Below are 19,262 nucleotides of genomic sequence, written 5' to 3'. Positions count from 1 at the left end.
ACTTGCAAAGGTGCGCTCTCTCGGCCCACCCTGTGCTTCCAGGCTACAAACTCCGTGAGGGGAAACAGAAGCTGGGGGGGCTGGACAGGAGCTGGAACATCGGGCCGGACCCCCATGCAGGGTCTGCCCTCAGGCAGAGTTACAACCATGGGGGTGGGAGGGCTGGGGGAAGGGCAGTTAAGGGAATAAGAGAAAATAAATTTAAACACAAGACCTTGAGGACACCCCCTCAGCCCAGTGCTTTTCTTCTGTACACGCGGGCGCTGTTCTTGCTGTTTTAAACCATCTCTCCTTTGACTATTAGGTAAACAAGGAGCAAAGCATAGTTATCTCTCCATTTTTACCAAGGCCCAGAGGGGTTAGGACGTTAGTCCACAGGCACACAGCTGACAGTACCGGGTCTTCTATCCTCCATCCTTTGTAAGGCCCCTTCGCTGTGACAAACACCCCACTCTGTGCTCCTGCACACGGGCCTTTCCTGAGGGCATCAGCCCACCCCCGTCACGCCAGCCACACCCTTCCCCGCCCAGGCCCACCTCCTGCACCAGGTGACCCCCAGGCAGCCCCCGCCCTACCACCCCTTTTTCTCAGAAGCCTCTGCTGCATTGAGATCCAAATCCCCGACTCCTTGATGCACTGTCCGCCTCCCAAAAAAATGAACCACATTATAGCACCCCTGTACAGCCCACCCTCCCTGTAAGGCTGCCTGCCTCAAAGCCGCCTTGAAGCACTGCTAAAATGCAGGTTCCTGGGCTCCCCCCACAGAGACCTCTGATTCAGCACCCGGGGGACGGGAACCTGGGGATCTGCATTCCTACTATGTCCCCAGAACATGCTGATCCTGTGCTGCCCAAGGCCGCAGCCGCTGACCTCACGTGGCTATTTAAATTAAGATTATTTAAAACTAAGTGACTCGTCCAACAGTAGCTCCTCAGTCCCACTAGCTGGCTCTCAAGAGCTCGGCAACCACATTCCTTCATGACCAAGAGCTCGGGGGGATGGGCTGGTGCCCACGCAGGAGGGGCGTGTCCCTGCCTGAGTGCGTCACAGCTGTCCCCTCGTCCACGGGACGGCACGCTCCACAGGACACAGCCAGCCCTCAATACATGTACCCTGGAGGGAGGAATGGATGGCTGATGTATAGGACAGATGGATGGGTGGACGGATGGGCAGTGAGGAGCTGGAGGGGGCGGACACGCCACTGGTGGCACAACCCCACTCTGGGAGGCAGACCCCCGTCAGCTCACGGGGGCGGGGGGGGGGCTTTACACTTTACCTTTACCTCTGCTCACAGGCCACAGCCCGTCCCTAAAACAGGAGCAGCAGGGGACTGTCCCCAAGTGGCGGACGACCATGCCCAGCTCGAGCATGAGCTGTGCTGGAGAAGAAAGTCGACTCTCAAAGGCCTTTACTATTTTGAGTTCTTGGATTCCTAGCAAACAGGAGTTGACAACCTGCCTTCAGTAGCTGTGGTTCTGAGCGTCTTAAAGATATTTCTCTCTAACTAAGTAACCCAAATAAGTTTAGCGACATTTTTTTTATAAGGAGAAATAATTAAAGAACAGATGGTGTTGCTTACTTTGAAATTTTTGCCCTAAAATAGATTCTTCATGTACCTTGGTTGGAGTTCAACATCACCCCCCACCCCCATGTCAGGAAAGGAGACCAGCGCACTAATTACTTGACTGTCTTTTCCCTATAAGATCCCAATTTAAGAATCTCGTTTCATTCTAAGAAAATTAATTCAAAATGCCAAATAATTTAAAAATGTATTAAGAGTCCCCTTAGACTCGAAAGCATAAAGGAGCCTTCATTTGTCTGCTGGAAATCACCTCGCGTAGTCGGATTGAAGTTCAGCTCCTAAGTCTCGATCCCCCAAAACTGAGCTCTTGGCGAAGCTACTGGTTCCACGTCTGCAAAATATTTCATTTCAAATGTACGTGCTCTCTGCTCGGTCTCTGACCATCCCCGCGCCGCACCCGGTCTCCGGCCGCCCCACACCTTTCTGACCCCGGGGCCTTCCTCCCCTCGGAAGCTAAAAACCCTTTTATTTGCCTTGGAGGTAACCTATTTCCAGCATGCCAAACCCTGTTCCTTTCAAGACCACTTTTGCAGATTTTATGGCCTGAAATGGAATAAAATTTAAATTGAATAAAATTTGAGACCTGAACAAAAAGGAAAAATGAGCGGGTTTAAAAGCCAGCTACCCAGACGCCGAGGAAAATATTCTGAGAAAGCCCCACCGGGCGGAGGGGGAGAGAAGCAGACCATGGTTAGCCTGCCAAGTGTCATTTGGGGCTGGTTTTAGAGGGGAAACAGAGCGGGGATGCAATGCAATTATTTAAATCCAGAAAGAAAAATGTTTGCTTCACAATTTGGCAGCCGACTGCCTCCCGATTCTTGTTTCAAATTCATTCCATGCGCGGGTTGGGGGAAGCCACGAGTCTGGAACCCGCCTCGCAGTCTCGGGGGTCACCCCTGGCCTGGGGGTGCGGCTCGCGAGTGAGAAGGTCCAAGGTTTTCCTATCGGGGAAACTACGAGTGTCCTCCAAAGCATTGTGGGTAAGCCAGGCACGGTCTTCTCTCAACCACAGGTTGTAACTCGAGGAGCTCCCACTCGGCCTTTGTTTCTCTCCGCTTCTGTCTTTGTCCCCGCTGGCAGCCCCCCTCTGCCCCCGGGTTTCTCCCTCCCCCTGGTTCCTGGGGTAGGGAGGCCTCCCTGGCTGTCACTCAAGCCTCTCTGTGGGCTCCCAGGACGACAAGCCCCAGGGCCTCTGCAGCCTCAAAGGCTGCCGTGAGGTCTGCTCTGACACCCACAGAAGGGCCTCCGTGGGAGGAGCCAAAGGCCCTAGATGGTGTCCCGCTCCCCCGGAGGTGGCTCCGTGAGAACACCAAGCAGGACCACGTCCCTGTCCTGCCGGCTTGCTGATGAATCACCTCCCAGGAACTCTGGGGACAGGAGGGGATAACAGCAGTACCAGACACAGAGAACTGTGGGCGCATGTGGGTCGAGAGGACACTTGTTGACCTGAGTCGCCCCAGTGGGGAGGGGAAAGGAGGGAGGAGAGGGAGAGAAACATCCATGTGCAAGAGAAACACTGATGAGTTGCCTCTCGACGGAGCCCACGACCCAGGCACGTGATCTGACCGGGAATCGAACCGGCAACCCTTTGCTTTGCGAGAAGACGCCCAACCCACTGAGCCACATCCGTCAGGGCTGCCCCTGGAGTGATTTTTGAAAATAAGTTAGTTCAGGCCAAGAGGATGCTATTCCAGCATTATCCTTTCGACAAGGGCCTGACTCCTTGCCAATCCCCCAACCAGGTCAAAAGGGATGAGACCCTCACTGTCGGTGAGAGCTGAGCTCTTCTAGAGCCTTCCACCTCCCCGCCACCTCTGCTCTCCCCTCCTCTCACCCGCCCTCACCTTTCCTCATTTACGGGGTCAGATCCCTCCATCTCCAGGGAGTTTCCCGAGGAGGACAGTAACAGATTGCTAACCAGTTCGAGTTCCCAGATGGGCTACTACTGCTACCCCATTTAACAGGTGAGACAACTGAGGCTCAGACCAGTTCCGTGACTGCCCAGCTAGTGAAGAGCAGAGCCGGGATCCCACTGCTTTTCCAAAAATGGGACTGGAACCCCACCCCCTCTGGATGACCAACACTTCGAACCCTCTGCGGGCGCAGCCTTGGCCCTGGGCTTTGGCCCAGCAGTCGGGGCGGGCAGCCCTGAGTCATCCCACTCCGTCATCAGGCCACCCCGGTGATTAACGAATGTCTCTGGGTAGGGCGGAGAGGCCCTTGTGGGGAGCAGGCCTGCGATTGACCTTGACCTTAAGAGGCTCCACGCTCTGATCTGACCAGCGTCGCTAATGGGCCAGGAGTAACCTGAGCCGGCCCTTGGATGGAAGCTCAGGGCATTAGGAGTGGCCGGCCGGCCAGCAGGCTGGCATCCACACCCGAATAACTGCCTCGCTTCTCCATTTCGCCGGCCTCGGGGCAGCGCGGCCTTCTCTCCGACAAGCTGCCCAGCGAGGACTAAGTGCCAGCAGCCACCCAGCACTTGACACCCATTATCTTGTTTAATCTCCACACCCTCAAGCAGGCGGGCGTGAAGGCCGCCTTCTAGGCACGGAAACTGAGGCTGCGAGAGGGTGCAGAGCGGTGCCCTCCCGCTCCTAACCAGCTCTGTGCCGCCCGCACGGTGAGAAGCTTCTTGGTTGACCTTACGAGTGATTTGTTATCTTCTTTTCATTGTAATATGTTTCAAAATACTCTGCAACATCCCAGAGGAAGGAAAAAGTTGCCATGGGAGAGAGAAAAGAGAGGAAAAGGTGCGGGAAGAGCACTAACAGCACTGGAGAACCTCACGCCGATGACCACACGAGCACGCGTGTGCAGGTGTGTGCCCGCACGCACACCGGCCTTCACCTGCTACTTACGTGGGGTTCTGTGATTGTCAAAAACTAAAACCCCCCAAGGCCCACTGCTGTCATCTAGGGCTTAGATCGTCCATTTCAAACTGGGCCAAAGGCCTCACACCCCAGTTTTTCCCTATCCTGCCTCCAAGCTACCCAAGAGGCTTTCCAGCCCACCACTGGGCATGGTACCCCCCCCCCGGCAGACAGGCCCCTGCACATTTCCTCAGGGTGCGGAAGAGGCCGACCAGGGCCCCTTCCCTGGGGAGGACCCTGAGCCTCCCAGGGGTGAGGACCACGCCCACTGCCACTCCATGTAGAAGGGACTGGGCCAGGTCTCCAACCCAGGGGAGCCTGCTTGCACAGCACTTACACCTGCTTCCAAACGCCAGTCACCGCAGCCCTCGGGGAGGGCGGGGTGGCCCGGGGCCAGGGGTGGGGGCACCTGAAGATATGCCCCCCGGAGCCACTCAAGTGATGGATCCCGGTGGGCTTCCAGGAGGCAGGAGCAGTGGGCCAGCAACTCGGGCCACCTCTGAGCTCAGAACAAACGTGGGCCGGTCCCTTGCCCCTGTCTGAGCCCTCTAGTCCTCAGAGTTCATGGCTGCTTACCAAACAGAAGCCTGTCCGGGTCTCCCGCACGGAAGGAAACCTGATCCCCGGCTTTCTCTTCCTGGACCCCACCTTTCCGGCAGACACAGAGCTGCCTGGAGGAGGAGGAAAAGGCCACCCTTTGCGGGTGCCCCGTGGCACGGGCCCTGAGACTCAACCCAGCTGCCACACTCAGCCACGGGCCACCACCCTCCTCGCAGATGCAAAAGAAACGCGTGGGCAGGCGTTTAAGGCTCGAAATAAAGTTTAAATATTACGTGGAAATTACTAAACAAATCAAATCACTGTTAAGTGGATGTCACGGGCTTCCTCTAGACAATACGTTTAATGAAGATTATTGTCCTCCTGGTTACAGTTTTAGATTTGCATTTTATTATCAGAGAACCACTTATGCATTACTCCAGGATTTTCATTAGGTAAATAAATTTTTATGTGGATTTCATTACATTCCCTTGGCTGAAATCCTGATCACTTAGCGGTGAGAATGCGGCTCCCGCATCCTGTGTGTCCGTCAGGATGTGAGTGTTTCTTCCAGCTGCTGGAAAGAACTTTTTACAAGACACTGACGTTGACAGAGAGCGGAGGAGAGTCGGGTCCGGCCGCAGGGCATACTGCAGCGGGCACACACCACGAAAAGGGGATTTCTATTTAAAAAGATGCACGTCATTTTATAAAGATAGAGGGTGTTTAAATACAAAGGTATATAAATATCAAGGTATTTAAATATAAAATGAATATTTAAATGCCAGACAGGTATGTGTCACAGGTAATGTTTTCCTGCTATCCTCTCCACACCGTGTTGGCTGCCCCTGCATTAACAGATGCGGTGCCACGGGACTGAGGTGTGAGCCCGTCCCAGAGAAATAAAGTTGACAAGAAATGAGCTTGGGAAGAAGCAGGAAGGAAGATGGTGGGGGCGGACATTCCTGGAACCACAGCCATCAGCAGGGGAAAAAAAATCTTTTCTAAGAAGTCTAACATAAAGCAATTAAGCTAATTGGAATCTAGATTGTACCGGTGCCTCCGGAAACTTGAGACCAGGGGAATCTCCTTGCAGGAAAAAAAAAAAAAATCACACCTCCGTGTGAATGAATGAATGAGAGAGTGAATGAATGAAGTGACTAAAAGCAGGCCTGAACACCCAGGGCCAATCCATGTGGCCCTGGAAGATGTAGGTGGTTCCCGGTGTCCCTTTTCTAAGGCCCAACAAGGTGTCAGAAGGTGCTAATAAAAACTCCTGCTCGTTGGAAAGGGGCTGGGCTGCCTGTGATGCATGGTGGTCCCTCCAGCCCAGAGGACCTTCCAAGAGTCTTTCCTGAGTGCACAGCAGAGGCAGACACCCCAACACGAGGAGCCAGGAGGGGAGGAGGAAGGGTCGGGGTGCAGAGTACCCTCGCAGGGGGTTTTCATGAGCATCGCCGGGGCGTCTGACACCTGAGCCCTGCCCAGGATGAGACTCAGACGATGAGCTCCCATGTTCAGTTCTGTCCCTCACTATCTGTGTGATTTGGGGACCCCTAACCACCTGTGTGATCTGGGGAGCCCGATCATCTGGCCGAGCCTTCGTTTCTCACCAATGATAACAATGGCACCAACTTCACAGGGTGGTCGTCAGATTACAAGAAAACTGACGCAGACTTCAAGGAAATATCTGAGAAGCGTATTTCCAGAACTACCCAGAGAACGCCTAAAACTCAGCAAAAAAAAAAAAAGAAAGAAAAAAGGGACAAGAAAAATCCCAAGCGACCCAATTCAAAAGTGGACAAGAGGCTGGAACAAACAGTCTTTTCTTCAGAGAAGACACGCAAATGGCCACTAAGTACAAGAGAAGATGCTCAGCCTCATTGATGGTCGGGGACACGCACAACAAAACCGCAGGGAGCCATGGCTTCACACCCATTGGGACGGCCACTACCAGGAAACCGAGAAACCGAGAAACAGCCGGGGCCCGCGAGGACCAGGAGACCCCGGAGCCCTGGGCCCCTGCTGGCCGGACTGTAAACCGCGGCAGCCGCCACGGAACACAGCCTGGAGGTTCCTCTAAATAGTCAAAGTAGAATGAAACCATTGATCCCTTGACCCCACTTCTGCCCATGCATTTACTGACGGGAACTGGGAGCAGGGTCCTCAAGAGACTTACACACCCGCGTTCAGAGCGGCTGTCGTGGTCCACCACGCCCGCAAACGGAAACCACCCAACTGCCGGTCGACAGAAGAACGAGAAGCAGAACCTGGTCTATTCATACAGCGCGACCGTGTTCAGCCTTAAGAAGGCAGGGCATTCTGCCACGAGCTGCGGTGTGTGGCTCAACCTGGAGGACATCATGCCGAGTGACAAGCCCGTCGGAGAAAGAAGACTCCAGTATGAGTCCACTGCCACGAGGTGTCTCAGGTAGTGGAGTCCAGAGACAGAGGGTAGAATGTTTGCCAGGGGCGGGGCGGGGGGACTGAGGGGAGAGTGTGTAACAAGGACAGAGGTTCGGTTTTACCAGATCAAAGAGTCCTGGAGAGGATGGCGTGACCCTCAGAGAACAGCACCCGTGTGCTCCGTGCCACTGAGCCGTTCGCTTAAGAGTGGCCCGGATGCTTTTGCGTGGTGCGTACGTCACCGCGATAAAAAACGGGAAGAAAATAAGAGAGGGCTGAACCAGGGCTCCGCGCTCTGTCCAGAGCCTGGGACACACAGCAAGGCCCGCCGCCCCCACTGCCTGCCGTCTACGGGGACCCTCCAACCCCAGCAGCTCGCTTTTCAGCAGTTTCCTCGGCTGTCGCCAGCTGTCCAAAACTACCTAGACTCCAAGTTCAAGGTGTTTTAAGGGCACACCCAGACCTCTGCCATCTGCAACCTTGACGTTAGACACCTGTGATAGTAGGGTTCGATGGGGCATTTCTGTATGACCTTTGCCAAGGTCAGCAGGAGGAAAGCCCAGGGGCAGGCTAAAGTGAAGGTGCCCTAAGGGACAGTCCCCCAAATGAGATTCTGCAGGGGAAGTCGGGGTGCTCTTATTTTCTTCTCTACAGTTTGGTGTGTTGTTCCCACGGGCTGTCATTCGGCGAGTCTCGGACAACACTACAGCCTTTTTGATCTGGGAGAGGACACACAAACATCGGTCCAGCAGCTCAGAGCATCTTCCCGCCTATAGTGAAAGGGCTGATTACATTTCTGTGCCCTCCGATCAGCTCTCTGACGTCACCACCCACCTCCCCCATTCCCCCCCCTCAGCTCCAGGCCTCCCCCCTGCCTTCCTCAGACACCGTGTACCCTTCTGCCCAGGGGGTGCATACCTGCTGTTCCCACTGCCCAGGGGGTAATGTGACCTCATTCAGGTCTTCACTCCAAGCCACCTCCTCTGTGAGAGTCTCCCCCACCCAGCCTCACACCGCCACCCCGGCCCGGGCCCAGGGTCCACATTTCTGCTCCTGCACTGTCTCTCCCAGGCCTGCCCACTAACACACCACACACACCCACAACCACAACCTCAGCGCTGGGAGGGTGGGGACTGCTGACACTGTATTCACGACACACCCAGAGCCCTACTCGGGCACTTGCAGGTGCTCTGAAATCATGGACTGGATGGATGGACAGACTAACGATGGATGGATGAATGGATGGATGGTGGGTGGATGGTGGATGGATGGTGGATGGATGGATGGACAGATGATGGATAGATGGTTGGATAGATAGACAGATGGATGAATGGACAGATGGAAGGACAGACGATGGATGGATGGATAGTTAAATAGATCATGGATGATGGGTCGATGATGAATGGATAGATGGATGGACAGATGATGGGTGGATGGATGCATAGATGGATGGATGAATGGATAATAGATGGATAGAAAAATGGTTGGATAGATGGATGGATGGATGAATGGATGGACGGATGGACAATGGATGGATGGATGATGGATGGATGGATAGATGGATGGATGATAGATGGATAGATAGATGAATGGATGATGGATGGACGGACAATGGATGGATGGATGGATGGATGGATGGATGGATGGATGGATGGTTAAATAGGTCATGGATGATGGGTGGATGATGAATGGATGGATGGATGATGGATGGATAGTAGATGGATAAATAGATGGATGGACGGATGATGGATGGATGATGGATAGATGGATGGATGAGAGTAAACTTAAAATCATTCTCACCCACATGTAAAGCAGCCCCAAGCGTCTCTTGTCCACACTTCCCCAGTAACCGAAGCACGAACTGCTGAACAGAACACACTGATTCTTCTCTGAGTCAGACTGCACTGACGTGGCGGCCTCCTGCCCACGGACATTACCAAGGGCGCCCCGAGATGGCCCACCTCCAGGGTCCTGACCCCACATTCCACGTCTGGGGCACTTTTCTTGAAGAGCACTTACCACTCACTGAAGCCACCCACCCTGCCAACAGCCTGGCGCACACCGCTTACAAGAAGCACGGCCATCGCTGCTTCAAATCTCCCTTGTCCTCAAACATCTCCTGTTTATCTTGGGAACAGTCCGCATGCATAGTCCGTTGGTTGGAAGAACATAATATTTTCCTTGGCCTTTAGGCAACAGTCTGGCAGACAAGCTTCCCCATGTAACTTTCTGATGGCTTTATGCGAGCAGTTAATTAGAATTATACAGACATGTTTATAGGAGTTTCAATGAAGCAGAGTTCGAGTTTGTGAAAATATATATAATTATTCACACCGACACTTCCCCACTGGAAGAGAAAAGGCACTGTGAGCCAGGGCCCAGGCAGAGCTGGCAGGCACGGGGGCAGCGCCTTCACCAGCTTCACCGGGGCCCGTGGGGGGGGCTGGGAGGGAGACTGAGGCCTGCTGGGGTGCCCACAGCCCCCCAACCTGACACTTTGCTAATAGGGCTCATATGGCCACCTGCGCCTTCCCCAAGGGCCCCAAGGGTGGGCGCCAGGTAGTGGGCGGGGCCCGTGGGACCCGAGGAGCCGTGGACGCGCAGGGGACACATGCCGCGGTCCTACTGTGTGCACAAGGCAAGGCCTTAATTTGTCATGCAACCAGCTACAGAGAAGAGGTCTGCAGACTGGGGGACATCCTTTCTCTACCCTGACACCTGCAGAGCAACCTAAAGGCCACCTGAGGACTTAAACTAGGGACAGCTTCAGGCAGGCTCGCCTAATTCAGTTCCACCCACCTTCTGGCCGAGCCCCCACTCCCTATGTGACCCCACTCCCCCTCAGTGATGCCCCATCTGGCCTTGGGCTCCCCCTTTCCTGTCCCCCTCTCCAGTCCCACAGTGACGAGACCACAGTATCCACGTTATGTGGGTGTGTCCCAAGGTCCACTCCACCAGACCCCTGTCAACAGTCCAGCTGACTATCCCAGTCAAGGAATTCCTCAAAATTATTCAGATTCTTTATCTTTAGACTCAGAAGAACCATAGCCAAGCCTCTCCGCCTTGGTGCTGTCGGTGGGTGACCCGCTGGCTCCCGTGTTGGCCATATACTCCAATAGGAACAAGAATCAGAACAGAGCTGATTTCCCAGGAGCCTGTGGACTGACACCCCTGAGATGGGCAGACAGAGGTCTCAGCAGCGGAAACAAACTGTCCTCGGGGCGAAGGGACATGACCTGTGTAGGCAAAGGCTAGGTCCCGACGTCCAGACACCCAGACAGGCATCCATTCTGCCCACCGGCCTGAGCCCCGGGGCCCACCAGACAGCCAGGCTGACCCTGCTCCTACCCTCAGCCGACCCCACCAGCTCCCCACTGTGGGCCCGACCTCCAGATGCGGGGGCTTCTGCAGAACTAGTCTTTGCAGCAGCCACTGCCAGCCATCTGGTCTCTATAACAAGAAAACAAGTCCCAGACTCCTGGGGAAGTCCCCCCTCCTTTTGTCTCTCCTCTTTCTCAAAGAGCACAGGGCACAGAAGGGAACCGGGGCTCCAGAGGACCGGGGAGGGGGGACAGAAGCTGAGGAAGGAGACACGGAGCTCAGGAGGGCCCGGTGGGCAGTGGGTCCTTCATGTGACATGCACTTACTAAATGTCACAGGCCCCCTGGATGCCTCCTCTTGCCTCTCTCCTGAAACCCAGGACCCAGGCATGGCTGAGCTAAACCCATCCGGGCAGAGCTGAGCGCGTGGTGCAGAGGAAGACCGCACACTAGGAAACACATAAACCAACCACTACTGAGAATAACTAGTGAGAGAGGGAGGCTAACCGTGGGGGGCCGCCTAAGGGGAAAGGTGGTAGGAAAGGGGGCATTGAACCTGCGTCCAGAAAGATGAGGAAGAGGCAGCCAGGCAGGACAGGGGAAGGGGTGCAAAGGAACGGCGTCGTCCTGGAACAGGGGGTTCGAAAAGGAGGCCGTTCCAGGACCTTGCATTGAAAGAGACACAGACGCTGGCCAGGGGCTCCTAAGGCCCGACTGTCGTCAAAGAGCACTGAGTGCCTCCCCTGCAGCTGGCCTATCCACCCATTTCCTTCTTGCTGAACCAAAGAACTTTTTTTCCAGATAATCTCCCAAAGCCACTAATTCCAAGGAAAGCGATTGTGCAGAGGGTACCATTCTCATCAACGAGACACAAGGGAGGCACCACAGGGCCATTGAGGGAAGGGTGCTCCCCATAAACGCAGTCCTCTGTGAGCAAGCTTCTCGCTGCCGGCCCTTCAATACGGATGTGTTGGGCTGTGATGTCTGGTATCACAACAGCCATTTTTCCACCATGAGGAGATACGTCTGCGCACAAGCGGCAATGTATTGAGTAAAACACGGCCCAAAGACAGGAGATACCTGGGTCCCCGCCGACAGTGCGGACGGCTCCACTAGGAACACTGTCGCCACGCTCCCTGCAGGCTTTGCGTCCTAGGAGTGACTACATCCCCTTAGGCTCACGAGGCTTTGGACTTGGATTACGAGTCTGGCAGCCCAAAGCATCCCAACTGATACGGTCCGATCCCTTGTCAGTCAGCCAGCCAGAGCCGTGAAAACTGAATATGCAGCCCATCTGCCTGCTCATCCTACATCCAAAAGGGCATCAGGCCCCTCCGTACCAGTCCCTGACTAGAGGGGCTCACAGTGGTCAGAGATGGGGTCCTCCCCCCAGGGGGTTTCACAGCCGCAGGATCCCAGTTGGGGAGGAGGCCAAGAGAACCCTGTCTGCGCAGTGCAAGGGTCATGATACCAACCCTAAAGACGAGGGCAGGGGGAGAGGGGGAGAGAGAGTCTTGCTTTTGACACCATCAAGCAGTAAAAAACTTCCAGAAACTACGAAGTGCCTGAGCCCCAGGTTCCGGCTCTACTCAGTAAAGGTCGGAGGTCACAAGGAAATATTTCTTTGCTCATTTTTATCTCATCTTTTTCCTCTAAGAGGTGGGGACAGTTCCCCGGAGACAGTTACAGCTGGAGAAGCTGAACGCAAATGAAGTCACAGGGAGGAGGGCAGACCCCAGAGCCAGGAGGCCTGGGCTCACACCCGGGCTCTTCCACCAGCCCTGGGACCATGAGCCTCAAGCCCCCACCTCCTAATCTATAGAAGGTGACTTCCACTCAGAGATGCTGGGAGGGTCAGGTGGGACCCGGCGTGCGGTGTCCACCCGGGGCCGTCCACGGCGAAGGCCCTGCTTCCCTGAGGGAGGCTCCGGCCCAGGCCCTGCTCTGTGGCAGGAAGCCGCTGCCCGAACCCACGATTCCCCCAGTCACCCTGTCATTTCTGACTCTTCCGCCTGCAAAGAGGAGGCTCCAAAGACGAAACCAAGTATCACCCAAGGGCACTGGCTGCTGAGGCCAGACCATCCAGGGGTGTGGGGCAGGCACCCCTTCCTTAGCTTCAAACCCAGCTCCAGCCAGATTCTTGCTCCAACCTCCCCGCCACTGGACAGGTTACCCTTCAGGGCCCACCCTATGCAAGTGGGTTCGAAATGTGTCACAATCAGCTAAAATGTCATCCCAGCGAAACTGGGCGATGCCACTAGATCACCGAGTGCCTGTCTTCTGGGGGCAGCAGGCTCTAGAGGGAGCCGCTGAGGAGGCGGCCGGGGCTGAGGAGGCGGGGAATCTTCGGAGCGAAAGGAAGCTCCTGGGGAGAGAGATGTGCATCCCAAAGGGCCTCCTTTACCACCTCTCTGCCCCGCACCCGCCTCCACCCACCAAAATGGACATCGGGAGCCCTGGAAACCACAGCCCTGCGGGTGGAGTGAGGGGCCCGGGGGTAGGTCTGAGGACAGGAAGGGCCTGAGCTGACTTCTGACTACGGCTCTGTGCAGGGCACCTGGGGGCCTCACACCTGCAGGACCCTGAGCAAACAGACAGGGTGGTCAGGACCCCAGGTCCCCCCAGACCTGCTGCAGGAGCAGCGTGCCCCCCCATACACCCCCCACTGCCAGGGCAGTTGCCGGGCAGGATCTCCAGCTGCAGTCCCAACTCTGCCCACGTGTTGGGAGAGAGAAGGAAGAACTCTGAATGAATTTTTCTGGGAAATCTCCAGATCTTTAAATGAGAGTTTATTTCTTTTAAACCCAGCACAACCCAATCAAAACCTATCAGTGGGCAACCCTGGGCCTAAGGTCACCAGTTTCAGACCGTAATGGAAAAGGCTGGAAGACATAAAGGAGTAGGGGCTCACCTCGCGGGGACCCGACCCCCTTGCACGCGACCCCCTTGCAAGCCCCTGATTGGATTGGGGCTCACGTGCGTAGGCGCCTTTATCCGCCTTCACAAGCCCCACCCATCCCGCAATCCCGGCGACCCAGGGCCGAAGCCTCCTGCCCCGGGCTCTTCCCCGAGACTGAGTTTTTCCTCCGGATTCCCGCGCGGGAGGAGGGGTCTGCGCATGCGCCAGGCTCCAGCCCTCCGGTATTGATCGTTCCATAAAGTGCGAGCGATTATTTCGTTTCACGAGAACAATCACTATGCAAATGAGGCCTCCCGCTGGTACAAGGCAGGGCTGTTAAATTCACTTGCCAATGTTTATGAAAAGAACCTCGGCCTGGCCCTGACCAAGCGCTAAGAAAATGTTTAATCACAAGATACATTTGAGAGAGGAAATTAGCCAAGTAAGAAAAGATGCCCGGACTTCGCTCCCAAAGCACCCCCCACGTCCTGCCCCTTCCTTTATCCAGGAAAACAATGGCAGTGGCACGAAGAGGTTCCCAGAGGACCGACAGATGTCAACATGCAAGGAGGAAAAGACAGAAAACTCCGAGATTTGGGAAGCACGGGTCCCCGAATTTGAACGGCCCTCTCAGGGTCCCCCCGCCCCATTCTTCACGTTTGTCTTTTCGGGAGGGGGGATTGTGGCAAGGGAGGAGGGGGAGAATGCGCAGGGGCTCGGCAGAGCTGGGCGGTGGGCGGGCAGGGAGGGGCGAGCACACGCCTGCCGGCTCAGGGCTCCTGCAGTGGGCAGCGCTACCCTGTGCTGGGACCGGCCCCTGAACCACAGGACTAGGGCTCAGCATGGGGCAAGTTCCCAGCTGGGGGCAGCCCAGGGCCGTGGCTTCCCACAGCCTGTCGTAGAGCCCAGCAGGCGGGGGGGGGGGGGGGGGGTCGCAAGCTTGGGGACCCAGTCGACCTCTGAAACACCCGAGGAGCACAGTGATGGAGACCAACGCAGGACCCTGGAGCAGGATCTCAAATCCTCAGCAGAAGACGCAGGAGCCCAGAGGTGCTCACAGCCTGGCATCGGGACAGACTTGGGAGGTGACAGGAAAGAAAATGTCCCATCCGCTGTCCTGAGTCAGACCCCTGTGTGTGGTTCCGGCAGGTACAGCCTGTGTGACCCCAAGCAAGTTGCTGTCCCTTTCTGAGCCCCGCTTGCCTCATCTTTAACACAGGCATCAGGAAAGCTTGCCTCACGACGCTACTGTGACAATACAATGAGATCACAGATGTAACCTGCGTGGCTGAGTCCCCGGGACTTAGTAAATGCTCAATAAAGGCTAGTTCTCCGGTCTGACTCCCTCCGGCCCAGAGAGGGTTGGTGAGTTTTGCCGAGTTGCACAGGTTAACTGCAGGCACAGAACCTGACCCCCAGCTCCAATGTCTCCCTCCCGCAGAGATTCAGGGGAAGAATGGCCTGGCCCTGCCCAGGGCTCATCTGGGAAGTGCACACAGTCGCCCAGAAGGTGATGGAAGGAGGGACCTCTGGAGCCGCAGCTCCCAGGGGCTGGGGGAAACCGGAGCCCGGCCCTGGCAGGGCCTCCCAGGGGCCCGGGCAGGGGCAGCTGTCCAGAACTGTCTGTCCATGGAGGGGGCAGGGAGGCCGCCACTCGGAGCTCGCCGTGTGCCAGTCCCAGGGGCCCGGCCGCTCAGCCTGCTGGCTCCATCCAGAGCCAGCCCCAAGGGATGCTGGGGGAGGCAGCCAGGATCAGAGCCGCCGGCTGTGCGCACCCCTCCCCCAGCAACAGGGGACTAAAGTGGGTCAAGGAGGAAGGAGGGGGCCCAGGAGGGCTGGGGGAGGGGCCCGAGGAGCTCAGAAGGCACCCAGAGGGAGGGGACCAGGGGCGGATGCCTGGAAAAGCAAAACCATGTGTGTGCCTAAGGGAGGGAGGGGGGGTGCGCCAGGGCCGGGCAGTACACGGGCTGCGGGAGACTTGGAGGTTCTCAAAGTCACCACAGAATCCACACCAGGGGGTCCTCAGGCCTGGCTCCTGTCCCCAGGGTGCTGGTCCTGCCCTTTCTCCCACCCCCTGGCCTTGGAGCTGGTTTCCCCCAAGACCTCAGCCTCTTCCAGAGCCCCACCCCCCACCAGCCGCCAGCCAAGGGGTCTGTGAGGAGCCGGCTCAGAGTTTCACCCTCTGGCACGGACCTAGGCTGGAGGTGGGCCTGGCTTGGCCCAGTTGTCCAGCAAGGAGCTGTGGTCTGAGGGTGGGGGAAGCAGCGTAGCTGACCCCATCCTAGGCCAGGGCCCAGCATGACACGGGGCGGGGTGCCAGGCCACGCCAGGCCCCAGTCACCAGGGGGACGGTTAGAGTGGGCCCCAAGCCACCCCCAGGGGCGTCCCAGTGCAGAACGAAAGGGAGAGAGGCAGGAAATGCCAAACAGGGCTGATCCTCGCCAGGAGAGGAAACCAGGCCCCTGGCCACTCAGGGACAGAGGCTCGGGGTCCCCCTTCCACCCAGGGAGCCGGGGACTGGCAGTGGCCTCCACCCCTGGCTGGCCCCGGCCCCGTTATCGGCTCCTCTCCCAGCTCCCCCACCCTGCACAGCCCAAAAAAACACACACACACCAAAACGGAAAGAACCACCCAGGCAACTCGATCTGGTCCAGAAACCTCCAGGGTCCCTGGGTTCCAGGAAGCCGCTCAGGAGGGGGTGGAGGGCAGGGAGAGCAGGGGGTCGGTGCCCAGGCAGAGGGACTGTGGGGGTGGGGAGGAGGCACTGCTGCTCCCAGGGCTCTCCGCCAGGACGGCGCACTGAAGGGCAGCTGGAAACGCTGCCCGGGAGGGCCACACACCCCACGGTTCCCACTCAGGCTCCAGGGGAAATGTTCGGGGGAAAGACGCCGGCTCACAAGCCCGGGCTTAGGCCCAAGGGGCGGCATGCATGGAGATAGAGAGAGGCCCCGAGACAGGGCCCTTTAAATCTTCAAGTCCCTCAGCTAGGCCACCCACCCCCAGCCACAACATCCAAGATTCCTGGGCTGAGCCAGCTGGACTCTTGGGGTTTGGGGGTGGGGTGGGGCACAGGGGAAGGGAGGACCCTTGTGCAAGCAACACCTCCCGCCTCCCACCCACCCAGCAGAACAGAGGTGCTGGCAGCCGGGTGTGCGGGTCCCAAGAAACCAGGAGGCAAGGACAGTCCTGTCCACCACCCACCCCGAATGTCCCGAGGACCTGGTCTGGTCCTCCCACCCACCCCCAGCCTGTCCACATCGCTGCTCCCCTTCTCCCCGCAGTGAAGTTCAGGAGCAGGCCCAGGCAGGCAGGAGGGGGAGGAGGGTGGGGTGTGCCCTTGGCCACCAGCTGGGTCCTTTGGGGGAACAGGATGTTACCAGCCTCAGAGTTCATGACTGTTTATGGGTCTGTCTCCCAGCCCAGCCCGTGCTCCTGGGGGAGGGCGGCAGCCCTCTCATCAGGCCGGTAGAAGGTGGCTATGGGAGTGACTCATGGCAGCCCCAGGGTGGCAGGCTGCCTGGCTATGACAAGTGACCTTGGACCTCAGGCTGACACTCACCTGCAGCAGGACAGCAAACCTAACGCCTCCACCTCACAGGCCTGTTGACCGGAGTCCCAAGAAAACGTGCAGAAAGTACTCACACGCACCGGGTCCACGGTCAGCCTCAATAAAGACCTCCGATGATGGGCATTCCCCCTTCCTGCCATCCCCGCCGCCCGGGCCAAACCCCTGTCACAGAGAGGAGCGGACCTGGAACTCTCCTAACGAAAAGTGCGACAGGACCGATGCCCAGAGGTCTGTAGACAGGCCCGAGCTCACCCCAAATGTCCAGGGAGGGAACTGCACGCTTCATCTCAGCCTCGAACACACTGGGGTGGTACCTTGAGGCAATGGGGGACAGGAAATTCGGAATAAAGCCCATTCAGCTACCCAATTCATTCCGTTCTGTGGATGCAGCAGGCAGGGGCAGGGGTGCAGCTGTTTCCTCACTGGCCTGGCTGGAGGGATGGGGGCAGCAATGACGGAGTGCCAGAATCTCCCCTCCACCCGCAATCCTGCTGGCGTGCAGGCGGGCCTGGAGTGCAGGACGCCCGTCCATGGGACATGGGGACCTTGGCATCGCCAAGGTCCTGCCCCTGCTGCATGCACACATGCTGTGCAAACTGGGGCAAGGAGGTGGGCTTCTCCGGACCTCCCCTTTCTCACCTGGCAAAAGGGGAGGAGCCCCCTGCGCCCTACTCTCCGGACACTCGGAGGGGCCCTGAGAAATCCGGGACCAAGCTGCTGTGCTCAGAGGTTATGCAGACCTCCAGGGTCGGTCAAGCTCAAGGCCCAGGGGACTGCCCTGGGGACTCCCCAGAAAGGACCAACAAGTCACCCCTATGCCGAACAATCTATTCCACCATCCTCTCCTGCCTCTCTCGTCACCCCCTCCTTCCAGGACAGCCCTGTCCCTGCCCCTCCAGACACACACTCCCAAAATCCCTCGAGGTTTCATCCCATCGGGTGATCCTGGGGAGGGACCTCGGCCTTCCCCTCCTCCCCGGCAGGGCTGGGCCCAAAGCAGGGGAGGCGGCCCGGGAGTGAGCTCAGGGCCTCCCTCTGCGACTCCTCCCCATCGGCCCCAGCCGACTGGCCTCCCAGAACAGCGCCATCCAAGGCTGAGAAGCAGGACAGGCTGTTCAGGAGAAACGTGTTGGTGGAACTGTGTGAATTTACCTATTGCCGGCCTCACTGCCCGGCCCCTGACTCAAGGGGAAGGAAACTCTCTGGGGACGGGCCAGCCCTCCTCACTCATCAACAGCAACAGCCCACACCTAGGGAAGGGTCGGAGACCCGCCTCCAGGGAATGAGTGAAGGCAGGAAGGACGCCCCCCCGGGAATGGATGAGTGACTGACTTTTCAGTGGCAAACCCAAAATCGTGGCTCAGATCTGTCTGCAAATGTTCCGTGCGTCCGCAGTTTCTTCAACATCTACAAATGCAGTCAAAACCAGCCCCACGCCCGGAACACGCCACCCATGCACGCCTGGCCGCCACGCCAACGGCCACTCGCGGCTCCGAGGCCAGAGAGCCTGCCTTCACGTCCCGTCCAGTCCTAGCTGTGGGACGCTGGGCCATTTGATTTGCCAGCCCATGCCTCGGTTTCCCCTTCTGTAAACCCGGGGGATCATGGACCTCACAGGGTTGCTATGGAGCTTGAAGGAATGAATGAGTAAGAAGCACTCAGAACAGTCCATGGCGTTTGTTCTGTGATACACCCGAGGATGGCCCCTGCCGCTGCCAAGTGCCCTGCCCCCAGCCCTGCCCCGGAGTGGAGGGCTCCCTCACTCACGCATATCAGCCCCTAGGACCACAGCCCACCCACGGGCAGCCCCCAGCTGTGGGCTAGACGCAGGCACTGCCTTTCTCGGCCCCGCCCCCAGCTCAGGGCTGGGACTGCGGCGTTCTGGGGGGCACCCGCTGCGCCTGCCAGCCCCAGAGAAGGAGGGGCGGGGCCCCGCGGTGCAGAACAAGCCCAGGCCCCATCAGGACGCACAAGCGAGAGCCACAGCCCGCGCCTTCCCAGCCGGCGTCCTGCCGAGGCTGCTTTGTGCCCAAACCCGGCCTGAGTTATTGCAGCTCAGCCATGGAGCCCTCCCGGG

At 57.6% G+C, this 19,262-nt stretch overlaps 1 protein-coding gene across 3 annotated transcripts in view; it reads right to left on the bottom strand.

Annotated features, from left to right (window-relative positions):
* The window catches only part of ZNF423 (zinc finger protein 423), a 254,468-nt gene that overhangs the window by 218,741 nt on the left and 16,465 nt on the right, over positions 1 to 19,262 (bottom strand). The window contains exon 1 of one of the 3 annotated variants that reach the window (XM_053663283.1): positions 5,032 to 5,050. The exons of the other annotated variants lie outside the window; for them this stretch is intronic. The gene's annotated coding sequence lies outside the window, so the exon portion shown is untranslated. Of the gene's footprint in view, positions 1 to 5,031; positions 5,051 to 19,262 lie in introns of those variants that run through there. 3 annotated transcript variants of the gene reach the window in all.

The sequence above is a fragment of the Artibeus jamaicensis genome, unplaced genomic scaffold, assembly GCF_021234435.1.
Source record: "Artibeus jamaicensis isolate MK-2021 breed Jamaican fruit bat unplaced genomic scaffold, CSHL_Jam_final contig_3152, whole genome shotgun sequence".
NCBI lineage: Eukaryota > Metazoa > Chordata > Mammalia > Chiroptera > Phyllostomidae > Artibeus > Artibeus jamaicensis.
This window is presented reverse-complemented; position numbering and strand designations above follow the sequence as displayed.